The following is a 10,509-nucleotide window of genomic DNA, read 5'->3' on the forward strand; positions in this document are numbered from 1 at the left end:
AATGTAAGCTGTGACTCGCCCATTCTTCCAGATAACTTTTTTCATAAGTCAGCTTATAAACATATTTTAAACAGAATTAAGTTTACTTTAGAGAAGAAAACCCAGTCCCCCTTTATACAAGAGAAAGTATTGCTCCTTTAACATTTTTTTTTTCCCATTGCCTACATATTTTATGTCTTTCATGGAAAGTGAGGCATTTAAAAAGCATTGAAAGCTGTGACACAGACAACTGTTTCAATCTGTCAGACAGCATGGACAGACAGTAGGGATCATTTCAGAAAATAGCCCGGCCCCCCAGCGGCCTTGACCTTCCTGGTGGGAAAGCGAGCGCTGTGCTGTGCTCAACAAGCTCGCCAACAAAGAAGTATATTTAGTTCCCCCAAATTCTGACACACTTCTCACAGGAAAAACGCAAACCGGGATGAGGCGCAGATGACTACTGCTAACAAAGGGTAATTTCTAATTGGAGACCGCACATTTACCTTGAAACAAAAAGGAAGAGAACTGAAAACATTCCTTCATCTTGCTACATGCTGACTGTAAGTGCTGGACTGAGCCTGGCTCCCAGTTTTTAACACTGCTCAGCTTCACGTTAGATTCTGTTCAAGATGCAAGCACTGGGAGCTGTATGTGCAGCTCCTGCTGCCTTCAATGGGAATGGAGCCCGAGAATGAGAGCAGCAGCAGATCTCTCTTTGTGTTACTAAAATATTAGCGTTAGCTATTATTTAAAATGGATGCTTAAATAAACCATGCTCATTTTCCTGTAAGGTTTAAATGACATGTTTATTACTACCACGTTCCTGTCTTTGTTTTCCCAATACTGCTTCTTTCTGAGTTCAGGATCTTTATAACCACTGAAGGCAGCAGAAAAGATGGCCAGCATATGAGGCATTCACATCAGTTTATTTCCTTCAGGAGGAAAGAACTGTAGGAGGATGCTATCCCTTCCTTATGAAGCAATAAAAACTTAGAAGTTAATATAAAAGTAACTGCTCTGAAATTGTGTATGACATTACACCCATGTTGGATTCAACTCTTTATTCGTCTCTGTAGCCAGTCAAAAACTACTTTATGGATAGCACTGCTTTGCTTCCTGGCAGTGGATACCATTTGGTAAATAGCTCTTATAGCACAGAGTTTCTGCTACACAAATTAGCTAGAAAAATGTAAACACTTTAAGGCATAAATTAAACTAGTAGAGGAAGGTGTGAAGTGCACACTGAGTGCCGCTGACGCCTCAGTTTAGCACCCATCTTGTCCAACCTTTGATCTCTCTTTCCAGTTTTCAGTAGGATGGGAAAAAAAGGGGAGATACCAAAATTGATTCAAGCTTTTCTAGAGTCCAGATGGCCGACAATGCTCAGCAAGCAGCTGGATAAAGCACATTTTCCATTACCTGACTCCATTTCTGGTGCTTGATTTTTAAGTTGCATCAATACGCTGAAGTCTGGAGGTGCCCTGGTGTCTTATAGCTCATTCCACAAAGACTTTCTTCTGTCTCATATTTCTGTGATGTTTTATGATCCGTGTGGGAGCAAACAAGGCTAAGTATTTAATGATTCATGTTCATCACTATTAGTTGAACAAAAGTGATCATAATGAAGTGTCTGAGGTTAAAAAAATAACCACTGGCCACAGTACGTACAACTGAGGGCCAAATTTCATCATACGTTCAATCATTTATTAATATTAAAGAGATATTTATTTTCTCCTTAATTATAACTATTAAACAATTGCAGAGCAAACAGATATATCCATTCAGATATATCCAACTTCATATTCCAACTTTTAAATTGCTCTGCATGTTCTTTCCCAGCATTTGACCAAGCCTTAAAGATAGTACACACTTCCATTAAAGAAAACACAAGCTATGTTCAAGCAGGGACTTTGCTATCCGTCACACTCACGAAGCATGACAGGGAAACATATGTTGCTTTACAATGACCATTAAGAAAGAGAGCTGAAGGAAAAATGAGTAACTAGATGCTGACAGAGATATTTATAGAATAGATTTTGTAATATTATACGTTCCACAAAGAATGGGATCTTTACTGAGATCAACATAATTAAAAACTATTTAAAATTGTTTGGACTATGGTGGTGACACAAAAATTACAGCAACAAAACCCAAAAGCTATATATTTCAGATGCTGTTCTGCTATGCAGCTTATTTGGTCTCTAAATATTAATATTCTTGAGATGATGCACTTTCTTCCATGTGAAAACCTCAGAAGGTGGTTGTGTGCTCTGTCAGCAGAGTTATTACTCCAAGGTGGAGTAATTTGCCTGCCAACACTTTTAAATAGGTTTTGGCTTTGAAACACTAATCACTTATTTTATCTGGAAAAGCTCTAGGAATGGAATAGTTCTACTACAGATTTTCTACAAAATGGGTTTAGCTTAGGGCTTCTGACCCATCTCTCAGGTGAGAAAAAAATAGGACAGAAAAGATCCTAGAGGAGGCACAGTCCTTTACCCCAACTGACTTTTAAAACGCTATTTTTAGTTGGCAGGATGCTGTTCTCTTAACAAAGAATTGTTTTGGAGGAGGCAGCAAGCATTTGGCTGCCTTAAGCCTGGAGGTTATCTGATTTCTCTGCTATCTCAACTTTGAGAACATAATTCTCCTGGTTTTATTTTTATTAGTCTGAAAGAATTTTGTGATATATGAGCGCAGCTGAGAAATACCAGGAAACTTTGCCTGCACCAAAAAAAGGAACATTAGAGTATTTTGTGCACATAATGAAAAGAACTCGTTCAGTTTTGCAGCGTAAGTCATTTTTATCACACAAACTCCCCGCTTTTGTGTTAGCAAAGAAGAATACTTTGGATCTTTCAGTTTAGAAGATCTCCATACAGACAATAGTGTGTAAACAATCCCAAAGTACATAACTTTACTAGAACAACCTCACGTCTGTGAGTAAGGGCTTCAGAAAGGCCCCTTCATCAGATTTCCTTCTGCTCTTCGCCCTGAACAAAGCCTTGGCTGACAATACAGAAATCTCCCTCTTTCTTTGGATTAAATCCCCTTTGCAGGAGAAGTATGCAAATGCCATACGTGTTTCCCTAGCTGAGGCTACCCTCACCCAGCTATCTTTTCATTGTCTATTTTACTCAGGCAGACCATCCTACTGGCTGACAGCGAGCCCAGCCTTCCAATTCAATATCTTTCACAACACTGACAGTTGGATGCTGGGGCCTGCCATGAACTCTAAAAGGAGCTCATTTAGTCATAATTAACTATTCCCTGCATATTTCCTAAGGTATGGTAATTGTGCTAAAAGACAACAAGTGAAGCATTCATTCTGGTTTTCTTTTAAACTTTTATTTTTTCCACAGCAGTTTCTTTCTCCCCCACTCTTTTCTTTTTTTTTTTTTAATCTTTTCTTTCTTTCTTTTCTTCCTCCCTGGAAACATTTAGAGTAAAGAAAAGGAATGACAGTGGAGATAGGGAGCCACTGAAAACTGTGATGTAGGCAGCTCAAAAGGCAAAGCTGGCCATATGATATAGGACACCCTGGCAGCACTGAGCTATTCAGCTGGGTAAAACGTAAAGAAAAATGTAATGAGTAAAATAAAGCTTTGTAATTAATACAGAATGATGGCCATCCTATTTGGGTAACAGGGAGTAATGAATATACATTTCCAATTCCTTAAATAAGGTGATAAGTGATCTGTTTCTATTAGCACCACAGTATATGTATTTGACCAATTCAAAATCTTCAAGTTATGTGATGTGAAGATGTGATGCATTTTACACAACACTCTTCCCCCACCCCACAAGAAACACACAGACCAAGTCCAGCCCTGCCTTGTGTTGCACATCCCTTGTGTGTTGAGATTCTCACAGGAATCAGATTTGACAGACCCAGCCCTATATAGCGACCACATTTATCCTTGTTGAGGCAGAATGCTGTGGGAAGCTCACATGGATTATTTACCTTAAAAGGCAAAACGTGACCTCATGTCTGCCCTTATCTGTTTTCTATTTTAGGTTAAATGAAGGAAAGGCTGACAGCACTCTCTATTTAATTACTGAGTTTACATCTGCTGGAATTCTTTTGCCTTTCAGAAAGATTGGGACTTAAAGGATACCTATCCATCATAACTGCATGCAGTCTATATACAAAAGTGAATGACTACAAAGCTAAGTCTCTTCACATTCCAATCTCCCCCTTGGATGTGCACCAAGAGCAAAGAAATTTCTGGCTGTGTAAAGAATTCACAATGGGATAAGTGGGCATGCGTGTGTGTGTACATCTGTGTGTTTTACATGTTACAAATCCAGTAACTGTACCAAAAGTGGCAAACACGCTGCAATTCATTACTATGTGGCATTTTTTTTCAGTGCCACATAGTAATGCTGCGACAGAATGGGTTGTTAACTCTGATGAACAAGGTAAGTATAATTTGTGATCTAAAAAATTTTATATTGTACGTTTCTGACCTTAGAAGTTAATAAAGAAAGAAATAAGGGAGAGAGGGGACAAAGCTTCAAGCAGACATGGAACAACTCGTTTTACTTAAGTTCTCAAATTAATAATTATGGTTTAACTTTTTAGGCGTATCCACTCACCTCCAGCACATAACCTTACACAGTGTTTGCTTCGAACTTCCAGACTATTTTATGATTTAATAAAAGTTGCCATTCTTTTTCGAACACTGAAATGCAACCATTTTTTGAAGAACACATCACAGTATTAAGACTAAAGTTACTTACATGTTTCTAAAATCCACTTTATTTCCCTTTATTTCTTGACCACAGCATATATGTGGAGGGGTTGGTGTTGCGGCAGGCCTGTCTGCTAAATTTTTTGCATTACCGTGATCGCAATTCATAGTGGATTCACAACAGAAAGTCAGAATATCCAGTAAAGAGTATGTTTCTTTCACAGATACGAGCTGAAAATTTTGTTGATTCCACCAAACACACACTAAACAAAGAAATTTTACAGACGACACCTGGTGGACCTCCTGCCTTTTTTTGGCCTTCAGTGCTTTAGGTGCTCTTGAATAGTGTATCTTCCTACATTCCTGAATTTTAGATGTTATTCTCCCTCTTGTGTTTCTGTAAGGACTCACGCATATAGACTAAGCTCTGTTTACTCTCTGCCTTTCACAGTAGCTCAAGAAAAGAGAATTAGATTTCTGAACCACTTTGTTCCAGTGAGACACATTTAAAACACCCACCTAAATCCCCAGGTGTGTTGCAGTTTCTCTATGCTGCAGTTAAGATTCTCAGAGAGGAGACAATGACTATGTCCTGCTGTGACTTACTGGTAACCTTCCTATTTTTAGTATCACACAAGCTGGTACAGTAGTTTCCCAGAAAGCCAAGAGGTTTGGAGGTGATTAAAGGAAGTGAGGAGTGCAGTCTACGTAAGACAGCTAATGTAGTATTTGGAAAACCAGAAATTCTCAGTTTTTAACTTCTCTGAGGAAATATGGCAAGGGTTAATGATCCCAAAATAATATCCCATTTTCTAAGTATCAAAATTAAGACTTACACTTTAAGTTCCTGATCAAGGATTTTTACAGAGTCAGGTCAAGAAACTTCCTATGTGCTTTACTCCATGTCAACACTCGTACAAAAGGTTTAGTCATGTATGTTAACAGCCTTCTGGGAACTTTAATGTAGGTATTAAAAAAAAAAAAAGGCAAAGTCTTAGGAAAAGATTTTGAGAGAGACATATTGGTTTACTTCAACCCACAAGTAATGCAGTTGGAAAAAAAAAACTACAAAGTGATTGATATCAAAGTCACAGAATAAAGGTTAGAAAAATAAAGGAAGGAAAGAAAAAGGACATGGCCAGATCCTATGTTCAAAATATGGATCGTTTTATACTGTCCTATTTAATTTGGAACATAACATATAAAAACAAAATTTGAAACGTTATTGATTGAACCAGGTTTCATCAACAACTGCTCACATTACAACAGAGCTGCTTAGATGACTTCAAGTCTCACTAGACTTTTCCAGCGCTCTCTATGCGTCCACCTCCCCCCAAAAAGACATAGGCAATTCATACAGTGTGTGTTTTTACACACAAATACTGATAAAAGGAGCCACTGACGTGGAATACAGACTGTGTGTTGGAGCTCCTTTCTGGCTAAAAAGTGGTTCACAAAGATGAGTTAACTTCACCAAATGCATACTAGCAGGTGTGCAGAACTTTGGAGCAGAGATGTAGAGATGCAATGATGAGTATGTGATTTCCCATTACTGCTACTCTCTGATATTCCTTAAAGAGTCAAGGAACAAACCGGGATTCATTAAGGAGAGATAAGTCAGGATTTGAGCAAATATCAAAGAACTGCAGGAACGCTTTCCAGGTTAAGTTTGAAGGATAGTAGGCATTTACTAATTCCTTGCTTGCTACCATTCTTCATTTCTATAATAAAGCTCCTAGAAGCTAGGAAAACACTGAGTCAATAATGAAAATATAGAAGCCATCCATTTTAAAAAAAAAGAAAAAAGAAGAAGAGGAAGAGGAAGAATTAAATGCCTTCTTCTGCTTCAGGCTACTTTCTTTTACTTACAACAAAATATAGATTTGTGGGAAACATTAACTGTTGAACTCTATCTATGTACTTCTAATTCTGAATGATAACTTCCTTGGTCAGGAACATGGGACATGCACAGGTCACCAACACGCAGAACACACAATGCAGGGAAAAGTGATTATCTATACTTGCCTAATTTCCTAGCCAAAACATTCCTTTCCTTGTGCCCCAGCAGCTGCTGCCAGATGTAGACAGACACCGGCCTCTCAGATACATTTCAGGGTTAAAGTCTAGCAGATCTTCCCAGGTTTGTGTCTTTACTGGCCCTTGCCTTACCTTACTCCACTGAGCTAACATACTTGGAGATCTCCAGACAGCTCACCCTCCTTTCCTAATAGAAGTCGCATCGTCAAACTCCATTCAAATAATTTAAATGCATATCGCTTCCCCAAACAAAGCACCAGAGCAGATACTGAGTAATGAATACCTTCTGAACTTTTCTAACCAACTTCCAGTTTTTTTTACTTAAATAGTAACTGGGCAAGTGCAGAACTACCCAAGGTGTGAAAAATTCTCTTAGGGGATCTGTATGGAGTATATTTTTACTGCAAAATTTTCCTCTCTGTATTGAACTTTGCAAAGGTCTGAGGCTGTGCATTCATTAGAGCAGACTGTGGCAGCCAATATTCACAGTGTGTTTCTTAAAGAAGGTTGCACTGAAAAGTTATCTGAAAGGTAAAGAATGCCTGTGCTTACTGTGCTTTATTAACTCTTTGTTTTGTCAAACTAGCAGAATGTTAATGCTAAGCTTTTTATATTAAATGCAAAACAGAAAACACTAATCTGTAAGTCTCTGTACAAATATTTTGATTAAGAAAGTCCTTTCAAAAAATCTGATTCTGATTCACATTAAGTAGAGAAAGGGAAATTCAACAGCCTGTGGTTACTCAATAAAACAAACCCTAGCTACTCCATTACTAACTGTAAATCTTTGATGGATGAAAGAAAATGAAAGCTGAAAAAAAATCATCAAGGATCAGAACACTAAGCAAACACTCCTCAGTATTCAGCCAAAGGACTGCATAAGCACAAGCTACAAACTTCTGAAAGAAGTTCACATTTAATATATAAAAGACCACATTCCTCAAGAATAAGATACATAGTTTGAAAAAAGATTGTTGGGGAGAACTTGCAGCCTTTAAATCTAATTTCCTCAGCCCATGATGTTATTGTTGTCTCTGAGTTAGTTTTGATAAGGGAGCCAGCTTTGCTCCCACTGAAGAACATGGCATCCTCCCGTTGTCTTTAGGAGGAGCACAGCTAGAATCAAAGCCTCTAAAAGATGCTCTGATAAAAAAACTCTGGAAGCTACCATGGCCCTGTCCTGCTTTTCACATTTCTGAAAAAAAACTGGGGAAAAAAAATCTACATAGTTCATTTCCATTGATATGAATTATGCCTCTTATACAGAAATATAGTGAAACAAATGAATGTTTAGCAACATTAATGACCATGAACTAGTTAAAGTGCGTGGAATGGAGAGTTTCCCTGCAATTTTATCATTACAGAATGTCTCAGATAAAGTATTTTGCAACACTGGTATTTATACAAGCATTCTTTTAGTCTCTAACAGACAGCAGAGCTTGCTGTCTTCATTTCAGATTAAATTTCAAACACCAAACCTAAATGCTTTATTTATTTTTAAATCCATACTTCATAGAAGTATGCACTCCTTCCTGGAAATGAAATTGTATCATGCAGCTGGAATTGGTTCCTGATTTTATGCAGTCTGATAAGGGTTAAGAAGGAGCTACATTATAATTCAACTTACAATAGAGACACGTCTCTTTACAACAACAGCTTGCTAAAAAAGCCACCAACACATCCAGAAAACAAAACACTGTCCCATGCTAATAATGAATGTGGCTCATATCTACCACGTTCCGTTAAATTGCTAAAATTACCCAGATAAACCATTGGAGAGTATGTTGGGTTTAATTAATAGAACATGACCTGATCATTTCCACACTCAGGAAGAAAGAAGTTTGCATTCTTTAAATCTGGAGCTCAACCTGGAGATTATGCTAAGTTGCTTCATTCATAGTCCACACTCCTCCGCACATGTCAGGAGGACAGCATTTGTCCCCTCTAGTGATAAACAAATTATACATGAAATCAATTCCACTTCACAATAATTTTCCCTATTGGGTATTATCTTTCCTCCTCTGCTCCCTCCAGTTAAGCTTGCGTCCTGTAACTTGCTAATGAGCTGGGGGCTTTCTGTTCCAGGTGGCACCCCCTGCCTCGAAGTCATGACATTTCCCATTTCGAATGCTGCTGGCATTTTTCGACAGCTCCTGCTAACTAGCCTTTTTGACCTGCACTAAGAGGAACTCATCTGATCGAATCCTCTAACCTGCCAATCATTCCAGCAAATGATCTTCACAGTCACTCCCAAGGCAGGAGCGAGGGGAAGAGAGAGAAAGAGAGAGAAGGAGATGGATAGAGAGGGAGAAAGCGAGCACGAGCACGATGCAGCAGGCAGGCAGGCAGCTCTGCAGCTACCTAATGAGAGTGCTTTAAGTCTCTGAGGCAGCTGAAACACTGAAAAACTGGGGGGAAAATTAGGGCAGAACTGAATGCCTGGTGCTGTAATTACTGATTTCTTTCTAGCCTGAAATCATTTTGAGAGCAGTACCTCCGAGATGTGCCATTTTATGAGGAACACAAGTTAATTTTCCATATAAATAGAAAACAGATATATTTTTCCCTGCCACTATCAATATGCAAACCTCATAATTCTGCTCTTCCAAATGGCATTCCTTACAGAATTAATTAGGAGCTGTAAGCTTGTTAAATGAGTGTCTTCACCTAGGGATGATTATGAATATTTTTTGTTGTTGATGTAAGCCATAAATAGCATTTCTAACCTAATTTAAATGCTGACAACATTTACACCTCTGTGTTTACAAGTGTCTGCACACAGACACATGAAACAACAAATACAGTATCTACATAGTTTAGTTGAGACTTTCTGGGCTGAAACCAAGCAGAGTCACAATAATGACTAACTTGTTTTGATTTTGTTCTTTTTATGATGCGACAGATAACTCTCTGTTGAAGCCTTCAAGAACACAAGGATAGATTTAATTGTGTAGACTTTCTTTGCCTACATGATTCTCTATGAAACATGCTCGTTTTATTCTTAATCAAACTTAGCAGGCAGACCAAAAAATACCCAGATTTCAGTAGATGAGCAATACACAAAGTGAAGTTGACAGATACTAAAAGCAAATGTGTAATATAAATTTCAAACAACAGCCTTTGAACAAAAAGGCTAATACTGTGACATCACGTGCTGCCATAGTATTCTACAGTGTCCATGTGGGAATGTACAGTGCACAGTTAGTAAGGACTAACTAACAAACATTAACTTCAAGAGAGTTATAGAAATGTCTGTACAGAACTAATGGCAAGGTATTAATGGCAGAAAATGATCACTCATAATTCCTAATTCAAAACACACATATGTTCCAAAACAATGTTATTAATTTATAATAGTGTCACAAAGTAACAGAAATAGCCAATTTTGTCTCTGCTTCTTTAAATATTGGAAGATACAGTTTCAGACATATTCTTCCATATCATATTTCTATTGGAGATTTTAGAATATTTTTTTTTCCCATTGATTTGTTACATTGATTTAATAATAGAAACATGAGGAACACCTCCCTCATCCCCAGTGATGAGGCAGAATAGATTCATTTATTTTTATTAGTGGAGTTTTAAACTACTGCTGCTTTTTTAAGCCAGGTTCTTCCCACACCTAGGAGTATTCAGTGCACATATTTTGCACTGGTTGGTTTGATTTCTTTGTTTCATAGAGAATCAGGCAACATAAACTATGCACTCAATATACATAAAGCTCTCCATGTAAAATATAAAAATTAGGGTTTGTTTTTTTTGTTTTTTAGTTGCTTTTTTTTTTTTTTTTTTTTTTTTA

The sequence above is a fragment of the Centrocercus urophasianus genome, unplaced genomic scaffold (genome assembly GCF_019232065.1).
Source record: "Centrocercus urophasianus isolate 14NV4802_14NV808 unplaced genomic scaffold, USGS_Curo_1.0 seq_16, whole genome shotgun sequence".
NCBI classification, from domain to species: Eukaryota; Metazoa; Chordata; class Aves; order Galliformes; family Phasianidae; genus Centrocercus; species Centrocercus urophasianus.